The 25,280-nt window shown below is 34.9% G+C and overlaps 1 long non-coding RNA gene across 1 annotated transcript; it reads left to right on the top strand.

Moving 5' to 3' along the window:
- Positions 1 to 25,280, top strand: LOC106019516 (uncharacterized). The gene is made up of 9 exons (XR_011809004.1): positions 1 to 559; positions 1,451 to 1,628; positions 3,214 to 3,443; positions 5,786 to 6,019; positions 8,768 to 10,732; positions 11,123 to 11,232; positions 16,017 to 16,094; positions 17,663 to 19,665; positions 24,998 to 25,280. It is a non-coding gene; the product is annotated as an uncharacterized lncRNA (long non-coding RNA).

The following is a 25,280-nucleotide window of genomic DNA, read 5'->3' as shown; positions in this document are numbered from 1 at the left end:
TCTTCCAATATGCTTCAGAAATCATATAAAACTAGAATCCACATTATCACGTCAAATATGGTAACATACTTGGATATTCTGTAATGTCACCATCATGGAAGGTCTACTAAAATGACTAAGGGACTGGAGCATCTGACATACCAGGATAGGCAATGAGGGCTGGGAGTGTTCAACGTATTGAAGAGAAGGCTAATGGGAATCTCAGGAATATCTATAAATTCCTGATGGGCGGGTTTACAGAAGATGCATTCAGACTCAGTGGTGTCCAGTGATGGGATAAGAGGCAATGGGCAAGAGGCAAAATAAAAATTGTGAAATTTCATTTAAACACAAATTTAATTTTTTTGTTTGTTTGTTTGTTTCTTTGTTTTTCTGTGAGCATGGTCTAGCACTGGAAAATGTTGCCCAGAGATCTTAAACTGTTACCAAGTTTAAATGGACAACCTGCGCTAGATGATCCTGCTTTGAGCAATGAGGGATTGACTTGATGATCTCCAGAGGTTCCTACGAACTCAACGTTTGTGTTATAAATAGCAAAAGGACAGTTTCCATTGCACTTGTAAGTTCATCAAGCTAACTCACCAGCAAATATATTAATATATATATATTATTGTTTAGAAGGAATAGAATTGTTATTAGACTATTTTCATTTTTATTTTATTTTTATTTTAGTGTACAGCAGAGTTATGGATATAAATGTGCGATAGACATGCACAAATGATTTCTCCCTGCCACTCTGTAACATAACATTATGCATTCACATTTGTAGAAAAACCCAGGCTCATGCTGTGGAAACAAAGAATAAGGGAGATCCCCTTACCACCTTTTCCAGAAAATGGCTGGAGTAATACATCTGTACCAAGAACCTTTGAAATGCGCATTATAGATTACAGAAACTAAAAGATGTTCAGCAAAATAATGCACTTAAAACTAGAAAAGTAATTGGTTACTACTGTGAAGAAACAAAACTAATAACAAAATATGCTGGTTTACAGTAAAACCCATATGAAACTTCCTTGTTTAGGAAGCTGCCTTGCTTTGGAATGTAAGTATTGTCCAGATATATCTGATACGTATGTGGTTCCATGGAATTTGACTCAGCCAACATTTGAATATTTTCCCATTACTAATTACAGCATAGATTTAACATAGATTTGATAGTTATAGATATATATTAATTATAGTGTTGATTTAACAATAGATTTAATGATTATTATTATTTTCCTAGTTCTGCTTTGTTCTGGTTATTATTTCACAGCAGCTTTGAGAAATCTGTGTGTCTGAACAAATTAGTCAAAAAACTCTGCTTTGGGGATAAATTGTGAGATGTAATAGCATTTAATTTCCTAAACTTTTCCTTAATTTAACATTTTGAGTGTGATATTTCATGCTAACACTGTACAGTAGGACTGAAAAAGAAATATTTAATTTAAATTATTTTTTCAAAAAGTTATTTAGACAGATAAGTTGAAGATGGAACTAAGACATTTAAATGGAAGATAGTTTTACAGAAGGACATTGCATTTAAATACAACAACATTTGATTTGGTGGTGGGATTAAGGAAGGAGTACATCAGCGTTGAGATTATGAAGCAGTGGGTGCCATGGAGATGAACACACTAGAACAGGTAAGCACATTGCTAGCGATGTTTATATGAACTAAATACTTTATCTGGTATATTCAAACTGTCAATGCAGCATAGGTCGAGATGATTAAAATGAATGACTAATTCTTGTGACCTTTCATATATTCAAACACACATTCATATTCTATTTTTCCCTGAGCTGCATGCTTCATGTGTACTTTGGCTGTGACATGCAGAGCTACGTCTGCCAAAGGACTGCAGTAGTTTTCAAACACGTGCTCAGCCACTGCACCCTTTGGATGTTTTTGTTTTTACCAGGAAAGCTGTCTCACTGACTGTGTTAATCTTTGTCTAGTACATGCATAAACCCATTTGCGTGGAGTCTGCCAGAATCCTGACTGGTTCTATGTGCTGTGACGTGACAAAGCGGTGTGCACAGATACTGAGCTGGCCTTTGTAGACAATACTGGGGCAGCGCTCATTAGCTTATAGTGTTGTGCAACTCTTGCTTGTCAAAATAATTCTACAGTAGAATATTTGCCTAGTCTGTGGTTCCTTTTTTTTTTTTTTCTGTGAGAGATTGGGAAAGGTTCAAATACACACATCTCCCATTTGAGAGGTGTTGTTTACCCACTGAAATTTAAGCTGCTTTAGTGCTTGAGTAGTACTTCTGGCTTTTTTGTCATATAGGGCAACACTGGAATTTCATTAGGCCAGACACAAAGTGAACTATAAAGAAGAGGACACAATAATTACCTTCCTTTTATTGTTTTCTACTTATTGCCTTAAATTTTGAAACATGACCAGTGAATGAGCTGAACAAATTTGTATTTAGCTAGGCAGACTGTTAATTTATAAATGTCTGTCTATATAAATGAAACATATATACAAATCCTGAGATATAGATGTATTTTTATGGATCTACAAGTTCTGCTGTATGTGACTGAATTTAATTTCTTGGAATGTGATTGTCATATCTTACTGATATACTATTAAATAAGATTAGTTGATTTTGTGAAATTCTCAATCAGTTAAATACTACTCCTATTTTAACTATTTCATGCCCTGTAACATTATTGAATAACAGTATAATGTATGGTATATTAAGGATCAGTTCTTAGTCTTTTGAAATGGTAAGTGAAAAAAAATTCTGAAAAATATGAAGTTAAAAATCCAAAATAGGAATATGAGAAGGAACATAGAGAATTGCTCAACCAAAAATCTCTGAAACTCAGATGCTCAGTGACACACTGAGCATTTTTGTAAATATGAAGGGAATCAGACTAGATCACTTCATTATTCTAGCTCCCTGGACCACACAACATTCCAGGTCACTATTCTCTGTGAGCAGGGATATTCGATGTTTCAGTATTAGGAAATCCCTTCTCTCTTATGGAACCACATTTGTTTTGCTAAGTGTAGAAATAATGTTAGAACAAGAATATTCTTATTTCGTTAACAACCACATGATTCATTTTGGCCAAATGAATGTCTCATTCTGAATTTGCATCATTTAGGGATTTTATATCTTATTAGTTGTATTATGCCATTGTATAGTTTCTGTTATATGTACTATTTCTTGTTATGTTTCAATTTCCTTGCTTTTTTTTTTTTTTTTTCCACCCAGAATTTCCATACCATGAATAGTTGTGAGATTTCATGGCTGTGAATTCCTTTCCAGTAATAAACACAACTGTGAAATGTGAGAATTTTCCATAGAATTGATTTTCAAATTCTCTGCCAGCCTTGTCATGGGTTTTTAAGGCTTATTAGACAAACGTGTCTAGTTGTATTGTCAGCCTGGAGAAAAACAAAGATAAAATTTTCAGCCTCATAATATTACTTGACTGCATGCCTGTAAGTGAAACCTTCAATTAATAATTTTTAATGTTTTCTAATTATTGCCTTTTCTTTTGCCTCAAATAATGAAGCTCTGACAAGATAAGTATGTTCTGTATAAACTTTTATTAGATATACAAGGATATAGTAAAAACATCCTACCAGTTTTGGAGGGAAATTTTAGGTTGGCTTGTAAATCACAGTCTAGGTGCAAAGGACTACGTAATCCATTTCTAAGCAGCTGAGACAGCAAAATCTGTAAGGTAATTTACAGTATTGCAGCAGAAGTCTTCAACAGAGTTTAATTAAAGTGCTCTGGTGATCTGAAGATACTCATAATCCAGCACTGAAATTAAAGAAGTCCACATCAACAGAACTTTTTCTCAGGCTTATGATGCCAGTTGGCATTGCTATACATATATATGTATCATGTATAAATCTACATTTAATGACCAAAATAAATTCAATCACCCCCCAAGTAAGTGATGCGACATCAAAATATGAGTCACCTTGTCCCAGCTGGTAGATTCAGATCACTTAAATGATGCATTTAGGCTTTTTATACAGTCCATGGAGAATGTTAGATGGGTGATCTAAAGAGGAAAGTTTTCTGCTGAGTTGCTTTGAGCTTGCGAGCAAGGGTAGATCTTATGCTTGCAGTGCACAGATCTGCACCCTGTACTTTAGGTGTCTGCTCATTTGGCTCCAGCTCCACTTCTGAGTATCAATGTTTAACTTGAAGGGAATATTTGCATATTCATGTTAATGGCTATAGAATTACTACAGTATACATAATGCAGCTAGACTGTGTAACTGATTGCCATGCAATGTGGTAATTTTACATGGGTTCAGGAAATCTTTAAGAAAAAATATTTTAATTAAATGCAAAGTTACTAGCAGTGAATGTGGGATAGTATATTGTAAAAGAATTGCAAAATATGTATCTTCTGTTTTGCTCTGATGACTGTCAAAGACAGGATTGTGAGATATGTGGGTCTTTATTCAGAATGAGAACACTCATGTTTTCAGTATTATAGCAGCACTATCATGCACACTAAGTGAACTAAATCTATTCCATGCTTCTCAGATTTTTTTTTTTCAAGAGAAAACAGATTATTCTTGAAGCAAGTCTGATTATTTTTTTTTTACCTACTTTAGGTATATTCCATATTCCATTCTGTCTTTCCCTCTATATTAATATACATTCAGTCTTCAAAATACATTTATGCGTGTGCATATGTATACACCTATTCTGTATACCTTTCAAAACCTAGGAAATATTCCAGTTCTCCATGTCACTAATTTCTATTTGAAAGATAAATTATCCCATTATGAACTCCCCAAACTGGTACAACCTGGCAAAATGGCAATAATATTTACAGAATGAGTTTATACTTTTCTTCCTGGCTTAGGTGGCATTAGGTGGGGCTGATATAGTTCATTGCCAAGAAAAGCATATATGTATATCTCAAAGTGCCTTTTAATGAATTTATCTGTTTCAATACCTCAGAAAAATTATTCTTGTTCAAATGAGAAAGAAACTCTGATATGCGATACATTTAGCACTTTTAAAGTACAGGTTTTTGTTCTTTCTCCTCTTGGAATTAGTGAGATAAAGGTCAAGCACTAAGGTCACAGTTTCTGTATGAATCTAAATTAGTTTTGTACAAGCTGTGCCTCTTATGCTTGTAAGAACTAAGAATCTGGTATGATCATGATCCCGCATTCCAAAGACAGTATCACTGCAGAGTTTATAATACACAAAAAAACAAAAACAAACAAACAAACAAACAAAACAAAAAAAAAAAAAACAGGGAATCATTATTTGGTAGGGGATGAAGGAATAAAAAAACGTAATCAATATTTGGTAGTGGATGAAGGAAAAAATTAGCAGTGGTTAGAACAAAATTTTATGAATATGTTATTTTCATAAATTATAAAGTTATAAAATATGCTAAAAGTATTCTTTGCCTTTGTAATGCCTATTGACCATCTTGAATTATATAAAAGAAAGAAGTTTTTCATAGGGAAAAATAGTACAACGCCTCTTATTATCATAGTGTAGTTCATTCCTGAATATGTATATTTATTTAATTTTGGACTTTTTGCTTTTACAAGTAAGCCTGGTTATTCCTTTTTCCTTTTCATTTAATTAATGTCTAGCTTCTGTAGACTTGAAATATGTTATCTTGAAGTTAATTATGTAGGAGATTCCCAGATACAGTACACAGAAGTAAAATCTGTATGTGATGAATTAGAAGTGGCTAGTAAATACAAATTGTACTGCTAGGCTGGAGCACCCGGGTCTCTTTGTCATTTTTTTTCTTTCTTTCTTTTTTCTTCTTTTTTTTTTTTTTCAGCTTTGGGCCTGTGGATGGAGCATTTGTTTGCTTAAAATTTTCAGAGTACCTATTTCATACGAAAAGTGAGGGTGGATTTTGGCATCACTGCAGGTTCTTTTTCCAGAACCTTTTGGCCTTTTTCAAGTGTCTGGGCTCTAACTCAAAGTTACTAACCACATCTGGCATCTGGAGCACAGAAAGTTCAAGGCAGGATGTCTCAACAGCCTGCAAAGAGTTCCAAAAATTTAGAGAGTAAGTATGTGCAAATTGAAAATCATACACTAGGAATCTAGGAACTAAGACATATCAAATGTTGAATGACTAAATATAACCCAATGAAGCTGAATTATTTCATGCTGATTCACTTAGGTGTATGACTAATCAGTCAGAGCTAACACAGTAGCAAACTCAAAAGGGTGAGAGAGCTTCAGAAATCAGCAAAGTTGGAGAAAGAACCAGTAACTGGGAAAACACTGTGCTTAACATTTTTAATTTATTGCACTTTTGCTCTACATCTCTCAACCATTATTACGAGTCCTAATGGTTAGCTGATACAATACTGCAAGCACTAGCTCTTGTAATGCCAAGGAAGCAGTCCTAACGGTAGCTGACACTGTACTATAGCACCAGTAGCTCTTGGCATGCCTCACTGCAGACAACAAGGTGGTGAAAGGTAGTAGCAGCTTTCCTGTGGTAAACCTCTCCAGTTCTTTGTAGCAGTACAATTACTCTAGTTCAGGGGACTCGGGGATTTTCAAGCCAACATCTACAAAAATATTAAAAAGCTAAAAGTGGGGCTGAAGATGAGTTTTAATAATCGAAATCCAAGACTGAGACTTGGAAGCTCTGCTGAACAGTGCTATATTTTTGGTAGTCATGCACAAGATTACATTCTTCCCTTCAGTGGCTGCCATCTTGTTAGGATTAAGAAGGACGTTTGAAACCTAAATCTGATCAGTAGTCTGGAAATTTATCTGCCCAAGTATTTACCTGTCCTGTTTCGTGTTAACTTCAGACAAAATATGGTTATTTGGTCCACTTTCTTTAAATTTAAAGGGTATGAGGTGTGCTCTGTTTGCGGAACACCTTAAGGATTAGTGCACTTTGGTAGAGTATAGGACGAAGCAGTTCAAGACTTTCAACATTATGAATAAACCAAAATCCATGTCTCTCTAGAAAGTGTCTTAACCATGAGGCTGCCAGGCTGTATATTGATACTGTTCTGATTCAGGGGACTGCCCTTGTTTTGAGATGACGACACTGAAATCAGTGCTTCCTGAAGTATGCTTGTTTATGTTAGACTTAATGATCAATTTATGTAGCTGCAGAAATTGCCATCTTTATGTTAGATGTTTGTTTGTTCATTTGTTTGTTTTAAACTTTAAAGTTAAAATATATACTATCAAGATTTATTTAAATTCTAAACTAATTAATTATTTTCAATGGTCGCTTTCTAATACTATGGGAAATAAAAATCCATAAATTATCAAGCGTGATTAACAAATCTGTCTTGTGATAATTGAGGATTAATTATTTCATCTAGATATTGCAAAAATAGTTTTCAGGAACAGCATGAACTAAGAGGGATAGATGCAGAAGGAAAAGTAGAACGATCTGTGTGAATCTATTGAATTCTTCTTTGGGCTTGTTGCTCATTTGACTTAGAAGTTGCATTAGCAGATGTCAGTTATCATGAAAATGAATTGTTGTGACTGCTGTTTAAAAAAATGTATTTTATTTGAGAAAAAAAATGAGGTAAAAACAATTAACTCGAGTATAAGCCTACTGTGAGACAACTTCTGTTCTCTCTCTTTATCTGGAATCAGATAGCATTTTTTAGTTATGGAATCCAGCTGAGTTTTCAATGCTGCAATTCTGAAAGGCACATGGAGTCAGAATTAATGCAAAATAAGAAAACCAGAACTAGAAAAAAACAGAGGAAAGGGAATCTGCAGTATGTGGTAACCACAATTTAGTAAATCATAAAGGCAAAATAAATCATAAAGTTGTAACTAAGTTTATTTTTCTTCCAAATATCCAAAGAAAAACAAACTCAGGCCTTATGCCCATATGTTTAAGAAACTGGACTATTCATACAGGTAGAAAATGTCAACTTTACATTGAAATTGTAAGAACTTTGGTGTATTTATAGATTGTCTTTAGTACGGTAATTGGAAAATAAACAATAGTTAACAAAAATGTAGATTTACCCCTTATAACTACATTTTTGCTTTAGTTCAGAGTTGACAAGAAGTCTGTCATGGGTTTCGTCTATGTGTACTAAGAGGGTGAATATCCTGACTTTTGAACAGTAACTATTCTGGGAAGATCTCCTGTTCCTTAAGAATTTTTGATAGAAATTATCGTATCAGTTTTTGCTCAGGAGTCCAATACTGAACTAAATCTTTGACTCACACCGTATTTCATAATACAGAATTTGCTTCAGTTCAGAGACAATACTGGGAAGGATTCACTTGCTTAAACACAGCATCCTAAGTAATTTTAGATGCTTTAAGGAATCTTAGATACCCACTAACAGACATGACACAGAACATACAAGAAATCCAGATTTTCTGGAAGAGCGTTGGATAACGTAACAGTGAATTCAAATCCCTGAGACACAACACTGCCCAAGTTTAACATGTGGAGATTTTTCTGTTAGTAGATGAGTTTCTCTGTGGCATAAAGACTGTCATATCCTGTTGAAAGTCTTAACAATCGTGGGGTCCAAGAATTATGCTGAGGTGACAGAACATACATGTGGATGTATATCTGTATCTGTGTCATACACACATAGGAAACAAGAAGTTAATGAGTTCAGGGTAGTGTAAAATGTTTGAGATCATATGGATGATTAATTCTCAACCCATTGTGAAGTAATTTTAGATTAAGCCTAATGCTCTCTCACCTTAGAGAAACTCATGCTAGAGGCATCCTAGCCATGGAATAAAATAAGGTCATAAATCAAGAATAATTTAAATATTTTGTCTGTCATACCAGGATGTTTACAGCTACAGAGGATGAAATGAATTATTAACTCAGGATGACTCCTGGAAGATATCATATTTGTATTTGGAAGATGGAAGATTAAAAAAAAATGTTGCCTCTGGCACTTGTGAGTCTGCTATGCATTTCAGTTTACTTAATAGATTCATTACTAACACTTTATTTAGCTGTAGTGCATATATGCCAATAGTTGCTGTATAGACTTTTTACTGCACAAGTAAAATCAGGTGGCTGTTCATTCATGTGTCTTTAGTAGGATTTTAGCTCCTCAGTTTGCTCCTAAATACTGGCACCCTTGAACAGAGGATGGATTTTTCATGCAATCAGAGAATATTCTAAAGATCAGATCTATGAGTGTCTGTTTTCTTTAAAATTGGTCAATTTTCTTTTTTTTTTTTTCACTAATGGTGTTTTCCCACAGAAAATACTAGTAAATTGAAGCCATAAATTGTATTGGGTTCAACAAAATTTCCAGTAACATGCTTGAGATAATTGAAAAAAATATTTTATACTATTGGGGCTTTACTATTTCATTTCAGTTCGATGTCAGAAAGTTCTGTTTCTGTTACATGTTATTGCATGTATCCATTGACTGAGTTCACACTGATGATGCTCTTGGCTCACTATAGCAAACTCTGGTCACAGTTGCAGTCTGCCCCTCATATTTGAAAATTTGGTCATTTGAAACGGGGCCTGTTTACAATTGTGCTGGGAAGAGACTGCCGAGAGGAACAGAAATAGTAGCAGCACGAGAGCAGGCTGGTTACATACTTAAGTATACTTCCTGAATGATGAAAAAGAGTATTGGGAATTATTAATAGTCTTTGACTCAAAGAAGAGAGAAAAATACCTCTGATAACGCAATATTGCTGTTTGATCTGGCAGCCTCACAATTCCCAGTGCAACAAACTGAGTTTATGGTTCTAGGAACAGCAGTACAGGCTGTTCATGGGCAGTATTCCTCTGAGCAGTACTGAAGAAGGAGAAATAGAAGAAAGTTAACTTTTGGAAGAAAAGGAAGCTATTCCACTAATATGGAAGTTTTGCAACATGTATCCCAGGAATTGGTGAATATGAATTTGCCTAAGCCGAACTCTGACCTTGAGGTACAGCCCATCACTTTAAGAACATTAATGACGTGGAAGAGGAAGATAATCTCTAGTCAGGCTAGGATCACTTGAGATAACTTCTTCAAAGTCTCAAGAGTTGCTGGCCATTTCCCAGAGATTATCTGTTCCTTCTGTAACAGTGGTCTACTTTCAATTCTGGCAAGATTTTTTTTTTCCACAGCACCTAGCCAGAGAAGTTCCCTGTGAGGAGACCAAATATTACTCAGTAGAGACCATCTCTGCTTATAATTGCTAAACTACTTCAGCTTAAGTATCCAATACTATTGAATGGCACAACAGCCATTTGCCAACATTCTGCAGATGCAGAGACAGTTTTGGCTATGATCCCAAGAGGGTGGGGACATTAAGCATGATAAAACACATTGAAAACAATCATAGAACAAATATGCCCCAGAAGGTTACTTCAGGAGAAAAGGAGGCGAGGTCTGTGTCTGCTAGCAATCTGAACATAACACTTGCTATTGCTTCTTATGATTTCATCAGTTCATTCCAGCAGCATGGCTCAACAGACTTTAGCAAGTCTTTTCAGAGGCAGCAAATATGATTGCAAACACCCTGGAGCCATGAACCTGGCCATGTTATGTGTGTGGATGCTGGCCATAGTTATGCTTCCTTCTTGGGAAAGGCAACAATATTAGATGTTTTGTAGTTACTGCTGTTTCTAGTGACAGGTTCCTCACAATCTGTTTTGTTAAAAAGGACAGTTACCAAGTTCAGTGGTCCCATGAAAAAGCACTGCCATACAGAGAGAAGTTGGCAGAGTCCAACCTTCCATGCTGACAGCTGTCGGTAAGATAATACTGCCTCCTGGATCAAATGAAAACATAAGGTAAGGAGAACAGGTCCTATAAGAACAGCCTCCCAGGCTGTGCATTGGTATCATATGAAAAAAATGTACTCTTGAAAGTGTCTATGGAAAAGTACAATGTCACAAAGAAGCAGGCCTGCAAAGCTTCTGGTGGGCTTTTGGAATGTGACAATAAATTTTAATAGGAAAGGTCAAATTATAATTTTTAGCATGACAAATGAGAGATTTCCTAAAACGTATGTGGTTGTATTTTCCAGGTCCCTTTAAAACCCCAAAGTGAATCATATTATTTGTGGACACTGGCATTTCTGAGTATTTATGAGCCACAGTACTGATGTGTTATTTGCTGTGCAAAGGAAAAAAATAATACAGAAATCCTGACATCGCTGAAATCTATTTGTTCCCAAACAGTATCAGCTTTTTGCCAGAATCACAGCAAAAGAAGAAGGATATGGGAAAAATAAATACTACAATGGGTTCTGCTGCTGCTAACAATTGTCCATCCAGTCACAGAGAATAAGGTATGATTTACCAGTTGCCTCTTCCCATCTGTAGGGGTGTAGTTTACTGCTGCTGCCACAGCCAGAGAGAAAGAGGGTTTATTTAGGGCTTGTTAGTAATTAATAGCTGAAGAAACATTTGCATCAGGTCACTGTTGCCTGTCTCTCTGTTTGCCATGTAACAGGTACATAAGGGCATCTTGAAAGTACCATAATCTCAGACACCCTCTACAATAACCTGGGGCTTTACTTCAGGTGCTTCTTGAAGAATGCACTTTGCATGTGGCAGAGAAGACCACTGACCTTCTGTATTGTGAGGGAGGGAGGGAGGGAAGGAGGAAGAAAGAAAGGAAGAAGGAAGGAAGGAAGGAAGGAAGGAAGGAAGGAAGGAAGGAAGGAAGGAAGGAAGCAGTAATGGTTCTTAGAGTTTCCATGACAGTGTCGAAGAACTTCAGAAAAAATCAATGGAAAGCATACATTCATTTCTTCTTTTTCATCTTAATTCCAAGTGATGTGGAAACGTTAATAGTTGTATTTAACATCTTGTAAGCAACAAGTATTGCAAAACTTTCACTGAGAAGTGGTTCAACCCCACAGCTCTAATTCCAAAAATTACAGATATTATCAGGAAAATAATCTGGAAAAGCAGATAAATTTCATTTTGGCAATCCTATGTGATAATACTTTAATATAATACTTCTAATACTTCATACTTCCATTTCTTTGTATTTTTTTTTTTTTTTTTTACTCTCATCCTTCCCATTTAATTTTTATTTATTTAGTTAGTTAGTTGTTGAACATATAAAGAGTCTTCAAATCTATCTGCTTTCCCATACAGGGAAACACAAATCAACAGGGTTGGAAAACTTTGACATTTATCAAATATCACAAAAATATGGCTCTTAATCATCTTTGGATTCTGAAAATGATAAAAGTTCTGGTAACTGAACTGAACTGACCCAAATATTTTCCACAGCTTCTCAATAAGTACTCTAAAAGTCTGATACATCTCCAGTTCATAGCTTTAATATCTTTCAGAATTAGTCTTTAAATATTGCTGCCAAACCGATTTTGAACTTATTTTGGTTGTGTTTTGTGCAATGTATGTCTCTGTTTTTTAACTCTGTAGAGGCAATGAGGAAAAGGGCCTAAATAGATGTGTTCCTCTAGCTCTTTTAAAATATCTGCTATTTTTCTAGTTGACACCATCATGTAATATAGACTGCATCATATAATTGCATACTGTTAAGTCAAAGTAAATTCATGTGCTACTCTCTAATTGTGAAAACAAAAATATCAGCCACAATTAAAAAAAAATGTTATAGGAAAACAAAAATAACAGCCACAATTAAAAAAAAAAATGTTATAGGAAATAGCAAACTTAACTAAACAAAAATGTAATAAAAAACCAATTGCAAAGTCACTGCTGAATGGTGTAATTGAAAACTATTCCTCATACTTATGCTGCTCTTATACAAACAATTATTATTATTATTATTATTATTTAATAACCTTGTGAAATGTTGTTTTATGGAATTTAAACTTTCTGCTAATACAAATTTAGTCATTTTGACAAGCTGGTGTTACTTGGTTGAGAATTCAGATTTAATATGCAATGGGTAAGAATTGAAAATCATATATAACACATGTTCTTCAGCTTTACACCTCTAGCCAAGTCTACTTGCTTACAAAAGCATATTCTTTAAGCTAGGACAAATGACAGATAACCTCTGAGACCTTGCAGAACTGTACAGAAAATAACAGGAACTAAACAGTCTGACATAAAAACACAATTCTTACTGCTTGACAAAATGTTAATAATTAACATTTCCAAAGAGAAAGCAGTGTCCCTCTCTGAGGAAGTTGCCAATGTGTATCTCTGAGGGATGTCTGATGGCATAAGATATGCTTTGGGCTGAAGACTTCCTGCACTACAAATGAAGGGAGTGAAGGATTACACATTAAAGAAGTCAGAGACAGTGATGTACCAATTCTGAAAAAAAATATCTTTGAACAAAAAGACATGGTGAACACAGAAGGTGTGATCAATGCAAATGCAAAATGTTTTTTTCTTTTTGTTTTGTTTTGTTTTGTTTTGTTTTGTTTTTCTCTCCATGATTTCTTTAATATATATGCATTAACGGAAAGATTCAGGGCTTGAACTGGGAGACTAAAATAAACTTCATCTAGTATAAACTGTCAAAAGCAGTTATCCTTGTGAGGTGGTACTTTGCCCTTAAATTTGCATGAATGCACAAGGAAACACAATGACCTTGTTTATAAACTGCTGATGAGGAAATTCTAGCTGATCAGATGCAGTTTTTGGGAGAGCAAAAGGCAGTGCCTGAGGTATACCTCAGTAATAGGTAATACCATAATAACAACATTTCATGCACAATCAGATCAAAAGGCCAGTATTCTCTGGTGGTAGCAAATACCATTTTGGTATAAGAAATAAGTCACTGCTGAGTGGTTCTTTCACTATCATACATATGAGGACCTAAAAGGTAAGGGAAAACAGTTCAATCTCAAGATCAGAGTTCCCCTTTAAAAAGCAGTCCCCATGCCTCAGACAGCACTTCCAAATGAGAGTCATTCCTCCTTAGCCATTGGGCAGACCTTGAAGTTTCTGTCAAAGTGTCAAAACATGCAGCTGCAAGAAGCTGCAGTGACTAAGATGTGGAATAGGAAGCAGAAAATAAGTTCTGTTTTGGCTGCTGATCCAGAAAATTCAAAGAAAACAAAATTATATTGAATCAAAATATGTTTTGTTGTTTGCTGTACAAACAACAGCTTGGTCCTTGCTTTCACCCCACACCTCTTAGCAAAACACTTTGTGCAAAATGAATGCTTTCCAGGTTTTGTAAGAAAATATTAAATAAAAAAAAAAAAAAAAAAAAAAAAAAGGAAGACGTGAACCAGTGAAAGATCACGTTTCCTTTCCTGTTACTGGATATTGAAGGTATTTATTTAGACACACAGACTCAGGGGCTTAGTGTTCTGTTCTACCTGAGAGAAATAATGTCTCTTTACCTTAGAGTAATCTGACTACCTCAGTGTTGAATGGCTATCTTAACTACCCTTGTTACCATCCATCCTCTGGAAACTGCAGAAAGAAAACACTGAGACACACTAAGCAGGAAGGAAAATGCTGACTCTGTTTGGGCATTGGGACATTCATTATAGAAATGAGACACCTTGACTCCTATTTCACTGCAGTGCTTCATTACTAGGGGTTGCAAGGATAGGTTGAAAGCACTTTCCACTGTTAAGGCCTTTTGCTTAAGATGTGGGAGATACAAACAGTCAGCAAGTTGTGAAGTTATTTTCTACAACTTTAATCTAAGACAGCCTTTTCTACACAGGCTGGCACGTAGGCAAAACAAACAACAAAAAATTCTTTTCATGTTTTCCTTATTTTAAGGTTTGAAAGCATTAAGAATATTAATGTTTACTGTATAAATAATAATAATAATATATATATAAAAAAATCCTACCAAATATAAAAGACTTTACCAGCAAATGAATCTAGCCACTGTGGATTGACTTACGATATTTGTTTTTATTTATCTGCACTTGGATGCTACTATTTTTTTTTCCTTCCTTCTCTCTCTCTCTAAATGCTTATTATTGTATGAGCAAGCATTACTCTTAATCCTATTGTGGTTAAATGACAAGATTTAGCAATTTCACTCCACGCTTTCATCTTTAAGTGCTCTTACCCATGCATGCAAGTCTCTTGCTACTGTTTCATCTGTCCTGAAGAGATTTAGTCCAGAATGTCATCTGCATGGAGTTTCATTACATGTTATGAGCACACAATTTGGGGTCTGGTAACAAAAAAAAACACAAAAACAAAACAAAACATTTGTCATAGGTTTGCACCTTCTTAGTGGGAAATAGTTAAGAAGAAATACAGCAAGGCTATAAACTGCCATAGATCCATGAGAAAAGACAAATGTACCTTTGAAATGTCCCCACCAGGACAATTCCAGAAAGACAGCCAAGGAGCAGGCTGATGGTGCTAGGCCTTGGTGTGGAGTCACCTGGAATAGTCACAACTCTGGTCAAAGACATGCAATAAAATGAACAGAAACTATTTTTTTTCAATGCAGTGAAGGCTACTGGGGTGACAGAAGGAATGGAGAACCTGACTAATGAGAGGTGGAAGGGTGTGACTTGTTTAACTTTGCAAAAGGAAGGCTGAGAGGGGATAAGATTGCTCTCCTCAGGGATAAACACCACAAGGGAACAGAACTGTTTAAGTAAAAGAACAATGTTGGCACAAGAACAAATAGATATAGGCTGACCCTGAACAATCTTGGATTGGGTATTAAAAGAAATTTGTTGACTATTAATAAAGTGTTCTTCGAGTAGCCACAGCCATCCTGCAAGGATGACCAGTGTACACCTATACCTGAAGTAAGGATATTTGCATCTCTGAATAAGGATGGATACCCCAAAGGCAGCAGAAAGCCTATCCATGTATCTATGCTTCTCTAGTACTTTTTTTTTTCCCCTTTAAATGTGGTTTATGAAATCAGAGTTGTGCTGTGTCATTTTGATTAGCAGGAATCCATGTTTAATGACTCTCTTCCAAGCTCTTCCCAGCATGTATTCCCAGCACATATTCCCATTAAGCTTCTACAATTTAGCTGGTAGAATATTATCTGTACTGATACCATTACATTGGGGTTCATTTTTAACTGATATGTTCTCATTCAAGAACAAGTTGCTAGCTTGATGCAGCATTTATTTGCTAAATTGCTACTGATCTACCATGTGATCTTACCAATTCCTTCTAGCCTTAAAGCCCATTAATCTGTGAGTGACCTGACTCAGAGTTCACTGGAACCCAGGGGAATCTTCCAATGGTTTCATTGGTATGTATAGATAATAAGCACTTTTTAAAAACAGTAGATTAATTTTGCCAAAAGGGATTCTGTGAGGTGTCAGCTATGAAAGCTGCCATCAAGCATTGTTATGACACTTACAAGGACAAAGTAATAAGCTTTGAAAATTACATCATTTACAATAGATTATTTACTTTTGGCTGTCACTAATGAAAGATTTAGAGCTCTGCCCAAGTTATTTTGCAGAAGAACATTAGGGGTTATGAACTTAAAAGAACCTGTTTTATTAGCAGGCTAATAAGAGATGTACTGTCATGTGCTGTAATGTTTTCCTTGCAGGTAAAGCCTCTACTTTGCTGACAGCATTATATTGAGGAAAAATAAATCTAGCTACTGAAGAGGTTTTCTAAGATGTCTTCACATTTGTAGGGAACAGTGATACAGGAGCAAATTCTAGGCATAAAACCACAAAGGTAATTTCTATTGAGAACAGTATAGTTAGATAAAATAAAATAAAATATTCTTCTGGAAGAAAAGTTAAACCTATTTAATTCCCATCTTTTTCTAAACTAGCATGCTTACTGGTTTTAGTATTTTTTTTGTAACTCAGAAGAGAATAGCAGTTTCAAAAATTTAAATTATTTCCTTGACCTAGATAATTTACAGTCCAGTGAATCAATCCAGGAAACATTAGGTTAGACATAAAACAATAATTACAGAAGCAAAATAAATATAGATTCTTGCCAGGATCAACATAATATTTAGAGTGACAACAAGTAATAATGTCCAATTTGCCCAGCAAGGAATAGACTATTCTCAAAGCAAAACAAAACAAAACAAAACAGTTCTCACCAAAAAAAAAAAAAAAAAAAAAAAAAAAAAAAAAAAAAAAAAAAGTGGTAGATATTTCTACTTTCTTTCAAAAATATTGTGATTTCTCAAACCAGGTAGCCCAATGATCACAAGGACTGGTTTATTTTGTTACCAGTGTGTGCCTCACATTTGACTTGTTTTGGTTTCTAGAAATGAAGCAACTTTCCCTATTTCGGAGTATTTATAAGATGCCTCTCCCATGCAGATTTGTTATTGGTTAGTAACGTACAAACTGACTCTGCACATTTTCTCAAAGTTCAGAAACGGAATGGTCTGTATTTTCTGCTTGGCCATTTATTTTCATAGAAACCACATACACCCTTCTACAAAATTTGTTTAATATCTGCCAAGCTGTTCAAGAGTTTTTAGGAGAAACCAGATGGTCAGAAAAAAAATACACTTACAACACATTCACACACGTCTTGTTTCCATGAAAAATCATGTTAAAAGTTAAATACGTTAAAATTACTTTCTGTTGACCTTCTTTCTCTGACAACTCATTAATCATCTTGATAGTGATTTTATTATTTTGTTATCAGTAGATATCATAATTTGACATAAAACAAGGGAATGTTGCTATTTATGTAACTCCCTTCACTGCTCATTTCAGGGTTGCATATGGCCTTGAACACACTAATGATTTTTAAAGAAAAAGTCACTTTATTGCTGTGTTTTAGTTTTTTATTATTATATTAATGCAGATGCTTACCCATGGTTTCTTTCAGATAACTGTACTACATTCAGCATTTAACAGACATCAGGAAAAGAAAGCAATTTTTCTCACAGGCCTTAATGGAGATGCTGTTAGAAAATGTAGAACTTTAATGATGACATGTCAACATAATTCCTAAAATGGGATATGAAGAGACATACAAAGCAAAAAAGAAGTCAAGTGAAACTTGAGTGAAACACAGTCTAAAGCAGAAGGAACAACTTGTCTAGAATAACTCCTGTTTGCTTCATTGGCAGTATGTGAAATAGCCAGCAAATTCTGTGATGCCTCCTTCTTATATTCTTGGCTTGTCACAAAAGCAGTGTGTGAACTGGGTTCCTGGAAATAATTTTTGGGGCTTCAGAAGAAAAAAATTTATTTGTTTTGAAATGTTTTGGTATGATATTTTGTCTTTTGTGTGTGTGTGTGTGTGTGTATGTATGTGTGTGTGTGTGTGTGTGATTAAAAAGTATTGATTAACTTAAGAAGAGAACTGAAAATTTGTCATTCTGGAGCAATATGTGGCTGCAGTCCTCTGGGATGAGATCTGAGGGCTTTCACACAGGACCTGGCAGTGCTGGGTACAAGAACCTAACAGAAATGAAAGAGACTTGAAGTCTTATTAGCCCAAGTTTCTTCTCAAATATGCCCTTATGCTTCCTCACATGAGAAGTGAGAAGCTTTGTAATGGAACTAAATTACAGAATTTAAGCAGAAAAGCATCAGGTCTGAATTTTAGCACGTAGATATTGCTCTGGGATACACTGACTATGCACAGTGAAAATTATCTTCAGAAGAGTCAGTGAATGGCAGTCTCCACTTTAAAATGCATCCCAAGCACCTTGATTCATAAGGTAATTTATTACTAGAAGTCATATTAAAAGGTGCTTTCTGGCAGAGCCAAATACAAAACAGATATAGACCAGGTGCAAATATGGGAAATGTTACAAAGAGAAACTTTTCAGAGCTTCCTGTTCTCTGAGATCTGAAAGAACAAGCTGTAACGCCAACACCTGCCTGGTGCTCTGTGTGTCATCTCAGCAAATTTCCCATCTGTTAAGCACTGAAGCAGAGAAAAAGCTGTTTCAGGCCTGCAACAATGTTTACAGGACTGCTTAGCAGTTTCATATTGTAAAAAGACATTAATCCAGAATGTAATGTTCAGATACATACATGAGATTTGTCAAACATTTCTTAGTATCTTAAATAAATAAATGTTTAGTTTAATCATGGTATCAGTCTTAGTATTATTATAAAGGCACAGAATATTGCAAACATTAAAATGGGTAACAATTTCTTTCATTTTAGGATAGGTTAGACAGATTAGTAGCACTAAACAAACCAACAAACAAAACAAAAACAATCAACTAACCAAACAACACAACAACCAACCCAGAAGTCTAAGAAGTCACCACCACGAGGTTTTCTTCCTGGTAGAACTTTGGTGAGACTCCCCCAAGTGGGAGCTCCATACTGCTGTTACACCTCAGTCACTGATTGTTGTGGGAAGAGAAAGGAATTGGCCTAACAGTGAAATTCCCATTTAAAAACTGATATATTTTCTAGGCAGAATTCACAGGAACCTGGAAATGCTTATTGTGAAAACAGCACCCCTCTTTGGGAAGTTTTAGGGACTTTCAAACTTAGTGTAGGTTCTAAGGGTTTTGCTCAAACTTCATTAAGATTTCCTGTGGTTTCTTAGCAGACTTTGGTTTTGCTTCAGCAAAATATACCAAATATTCAGTGAGAACGCCACTCAGCTGGCATACCTAGCTAATTTTGCTGGGAACAAAAACGTTAGAACTATCTGCGATAATAGATAGAACAGATAGAATATTCCCTGCCCTTCCTCCCCCTGCTCTCCCCCAGAAAAAAAAAAAAAAAAAAAAAAGAGTAACAGATATCGTCAAGGTAAAGAATATTTCTTTCTTTTGCAGCCACACCCGGCATACTGTAACCATGACTCAGTCTTGTGTTCATCTTATACTGCAAAGCTATGAGGCTAATTTTGCAAGGGTAAGAATAAATGACCATTCTTTTCTTGTCTGACATCATATCAAGAGACAACAATAAATATGCCCCTTCCAAATACAAATTATATAAAAATAATCTGCAGTACATCTTCTTTCTCAATATGGTTGATTGTAGCTGACGATATGGAGCCAGGCTTTATTTTTATTTGTGGTTGTTTAAGTTTGGAACATATCCAATGACTTCAATAAAGAGATTCTAGATTTACACTTTTTTGGGGCAGAATTTCATTTAAGTCTTTATGGTTAAAAAATGCTCACAAGGTTATTACGATTAATGTGGTACAATAAATTCTTAGGTAAAATTTCTGTTCCAACTTAAACTCTTGCAAAACACATGTTACACGTGCCCAAAGTACAATGAGAGTATTAGGGGAATGTAGAATTTTATGCTTATCTTCAGATCTCAAAGAACTGTGAAATTAGTCGTATTACCAGAAAACTGTGACTGGTTTGTCAAGTAATTGTAACAGGTCACAACCTTTTCAGCCTCAGGAGCAAAACCAGGGGGTCTTCTTAATATACGTTTAATACACAAAACTATTTGAAACCTTCTAAAGATCAGACCTTCCAAACATTTAGGTATATGCTTAAACTTAAGTAGCTAATCAGTTTCTAGTCAATTCAGTGGAACTACTGTATACTGTTTATTTGTAAACTGAAGTCATTTAAGCAGAGATGACTTCTCTCCTTGCCTTCTTATATTATGTTTTAGTTTGTGTTATGAGGGTAAAAAAGATGTGAAAGGAAGAGAGAAAATCTTTGAACAGTAGAAGAATTATCCTTGGTTAATTAATATCAAGTAGTTCCTTGTGTTTTCAGTCACTTTTTTTTCCTGGGTAAAGCTATATGTGTCACTATTCTGTATCATAAACAGACAGAGTTGGATTTACTTTACATACTGTCTCGATACATCAGAAGTAGTTTACTAGATATTTTAATGAGCATGGTCCACCCAACAAGTGGTGGCAAAATCATCGCTGAGGAAGAGTTTGAAATCCAGCAGAGTGAGAAAAAATTTGATCATCCTTGTGGAGGGGAACTATAGCAGTAAAGGAGGGTGAACAATAAATGCTATGTCTTTAAATAAAGTGGAAACAGACTTTGGGTTTTATGACAAGCTTGGTTTTTCTTTTATTTTTTATTTATTTATTTATTTTTTGATACACACTAGTTTTCTTCTAAGTGTATCTGCTGACTGAACCTTTCCTGATACCCCCAGCTTTTATATATCAGCTGATTTCCAACAGGCATGGGGGGAAATGAGCCTTTTTAGGGAAAGAAAAAACAGAAAATTCATTATGCAAAAATGTTTTCAAATTGTGGTTAGCTCAACCACTTTTCTTGTCATATTTCCTGTAATGTGATACATCCTAGGATTCCTCCAAAACACACATACACACACGTCATGCTAAACTACAAACAAAACAAAACAAAAAACATAGAACTAAATGAGAGATAACTGTTTAATCTATTTCTTTTAATCACTTTGCAACATGGTCCATACTAGCTGAAGCCATTCTTTGGAGCTTCACTAAAGTCAGCACAGAGTTCAGGAAAGCGTAGACCTTCAATTCACTTCAGTGGATAAAAATGTACTTATCTCTCATGTTATGATTTATTAAATTGTTGTCACTGGAAAGGAAATATAGATGCATAAATAGTACACTCTTATTCCTTATGAATAATATGTGGAAATGGAAATAAAATAAAACAATATAAGGGACAATAAAATAATGGGAACATTATGTTAAACAGTTAACATCTTTGCCATGTATGAGTGCTTAAATAAACATATAGTAAAACTATTATTCAAACATTTTTATTTAGATAAAAGATGCATTTATCTTTTGTATATTCATTCAATATAACTCCTTAAAAACAAATATTTTAAAAGCTCTGTTAATTCTTTAAAATAAATATACCAAGAATCTTACTTTAAAATAGAACAGGCTTGTTTTGTTTAAGGCAGTATTGACAACATGAAAAAAAAAACAGCAACACACAAACATAATGTAATCATTAATCAAAATCTCCTCTTTGTCTCTTTAGCTTACTGAAAGAAAATCAAAGGAATTTGTGTGTTAAGAAAAGAGTATCACAGATCTTTTAAAATCTGTGTTACTTCTGTGTGAAATATTGTCTAAATGAAAAACCCAGCTAATGTTGCAATTTCATCTGAAAAAGCAAAATTGGACCTATTTCAGCAAGATGGAATCAGCTAATATAAACAGTTGCACAAATATTATTCCAGTGCTAGAAAGAAATGTTTTCTATTAGTATGGAAAATTTCCAGATCTCAGTAAGACCAAGGAAGCAGCTTGTTTCCTGAGATGTGAAATAGGAGCTATGCCTCCTCCCCTCTCCCCTTTTCATATAAAAGAAAAACATTAAAGAAATAAAGTTATATTATCTTCTGATTTCTGCCCATTATGAGTTCAGTGATAAAGTGATAAAATATATCATAAATGTGAAATTCATGTTATATCAAATAATAATTAAAAAGTTTTGAGAAAAGAGGACCAAAAGCAATGCAAACTAGAGTATACACAAGCAGTGCCAAGTACAGCAAAGCACATTATAGTCCTATCATAATATGACCATAATGCTTATCTTATTTACATCACTTTACTTTCTTTGTCAGAAGTAGTTGTAAAGGGAAAGCAAAAGAAATTTGTCAGAGATTTCTGGTACTGAGTAAGTGGGTTAGGAAAAGGTCTAGTGATGCTAGTTTAGATCCTAGCCTAGGATTGGTATCACTGTGGATTTATTTTGATTTGCATCCACTCCCCCTTTAGCTATCATGGCTTGTTCTGTAGTGTATTCACTGCATTTTGTAACTCAGCTTCATGGGACATAGATCATAGATCATAGACCCATTGTTTTCCATACTTTCTAACTGCTATGCCTAACTGTTGCACTGCCAGAAATGCAGTGAGACCAAGGAAGTAGTGTTCCAGCCAGAGCTCTTGTGATGAGATTTTGGTTAACAGTACAGATTTTGGTACAGATATTCCAGTCTTGCAGACTCTCAGACAGTTTCTTCCTCATATACGATACCTCTCCCAAATGGAAATTTTCTGATAATTATACATGACTAATTTAAAAAGATAGTATCACAGTACGCTACCTGTGCCATTTCCCATTAAAAATATCTCAGACAAATAATGTCCTCATCGTTAGGCCTGAGGCATACTTCTGACAACCTGTTGATTATAGCTGTGTAGGTTAGGTTAACACTTAACCCATCGGAACTCAGTCTTTATCACTCAGTCCGAGTGTGAATACCATACCTCGAATTGTCACACAGGTCTGTGTTTATGTTTATGTTTATGTTTGTTTATGTTTATGTTTATGTTTATGTTTATGTTTATATCTTTATTTTCTTTTGGCATATTACCCTTTTTATACCTTTGGACATTCTACTCCAGTGAATTCACTAAGACCTTGCGAATTACAGTAGCGTGTGTCAAGTAGAAAAAGTCATTCTTCCTGTCTTGTGAAAAAGTTTTCAGGGAAGTAATAAGTACTTTCCAGTTTATGTTATGCAGGCACCTCAAAAAGAATTGGCTTTGGCATCTGAACAGTATTTTAGGAATTATCTTTTTCCATATGTGGAATCAAAATATTTAATTCCCTATGACTTCACATCATTCATTTGAAATTGAGTAACAGGTATTTTGTAATTCATGGGAATCCCTTGTCTTTTAAATACATCTTTCAGCAATAATAGGATGTATTCACTTATGTAGCAGAAAATGGACTTAGGAAAATGTGGCACAGCTTTTCAGGCTTCACAAAAGCTAATCACAGGAGTTGCTGATGTTGAAAAAATATGTTGCTTTATACGGTAGTTAATTATAAATTTTATCATGAGATAATAGACTTTTGATTAATTACTCTCTACTCCTGATATAACAATACATTGATTTGCTTGTTCAGTTATACCTACTTAGTCAATAATAAATCATCTGCCCAGTACAAGTTCTTGTGCTTTGGAAGCCTCAATATAACCATGGAAATGATGAAAGATATAGTCATTTGCAACCTACAAGCTGTTTTTTAATAAAATATTATTTTCTACTGACGAAGGTTATTTGAGCATTTCTGGTAATCTGCTTTACAACCTGGCTTCTTTAAGATTTCTTTAAGATTTGCACTGCACAATTTTTGTGCATGTTCCCTGAGTTTCACCTAGTTTGTACACAGTGTAGGGGGTGAAGGTAATAATATAGATCAATGTTTTTAGCATCCTGTAAAGTAGGAGATATACAGTTCATATTATACAGGAGATACAGTTCATCATAATGCAACAACAATGCATCTTTCTCATTTTCTGCTATTGAAATTCTACTGATAAACAGAACCACCAGGTTTCTTCTCAGTTTCAACAGGATTTTTATTGTTTTATTGAGAGCTCATGATATCTTGGTCATGTAATAAACAAGTTCCTAAACTGTCCTCACATGTCCAGCTGCACGATGACTGGGCCAGGGAAATCAGTCTTGAAAAGAATACTGCACATCACAAGCAATGTGATGATAGGAAAGTCAGAAAATAAGAAAGTTAAAGCCACGGCTTTATGTCCATTAACTGAACAGCAAGCCCTGCAGTGAGTCCTAGAGCAGTCACACATAACAGAGCACTGCTTCTAGTTGCTGCAGAGCTCCATCATGTTTCTGTGGGTATTGCCAAGTTATCCTGTTATTCCACTGTCGCCTCAGCAGAGCAGTCTTCCCTTGGGTGCCCTCTGTGGTTAGAGTAATTATCCAGAGGATGTTTTGTGAGTTTTTTGTACTATGAACTCTTCGTGTTTGCTACTGTTGAAGTCTTCATCTTTGCTGTCATCTGCCTCGATTCCTGTTTTATTTGCCATCTTTTAGCATTCACTTGAGTTAAATTAATATTTTCTAATTGTATCTTTGCCTTCGTTTCCCTCTGTTTCTGATCATTATCCACCCTGATTGACACTGTAATTATCATGTCCCCAGCTATTATGTGGGTGTCTGTAATAGCTCCACTGTTGTTTTGTTGAAACACTTTCCTCATTGCTCTTATTCCAAAAGCTAGATATTATCTATCTTGTAGATGCCTCAGGAGCTTCAGTCTAGATGATTCCTCATTTAAACAGACTTGCCAATATCAATCTTTTTTTTTTTTTTTTTTTTTTTTTTTTTGTCTAAAAGAGTAAATACATTTGCACCAAGTAGTCTGTGCTTAACATCTGCTAGTGGAATAATGTGTAGAATAGACCTGTTAAAATGTCTGGAATTAAGATAAATTACACAATTACACTTTTTTTTTTTTTTTTTTTTTAGCTATGACTAAGCCTTTGTGGATATGTTCATTTTGGCTGTGACCTTCATCTACTAGATGCTTGGGTACAATTTGGAGACTGTCTCCTGCAAATGAGCCATTTTTCTGGCCAGGCTTGATAAGAGTGACTGACTGATATATACACTCTTCTGGTGTACTTACAGGTCTGTAAGCACATTTTGAATCATAAAATTCAATTTTTGTGTGTGTATGTGTGTGCTGGCTGCCTTAATACCCAACACTTGTATTAAATACATTAGTTTTTAAGGCTTTGTATTTTTTCAG

This window comes from Anas platyrhynchos, chromosome 4 (genome assembly GCF_047663525.1).
Source record: "Anas platyrhynchos isolate ZD024472 breed Pekin duck chromosome 4, IASCAAS_PekinDuck_T2T, whole genome shotgun sequence".
Classification (NCBI taxonomy): Eukaryota; Metazoa; Chordata; class Aves; order Anseriformes; family Anatidae; genus Anas; species Anas platyrhynchos.
This window is presented reverse-complemented; position numbering and strand designations above follow the sequence as displayed.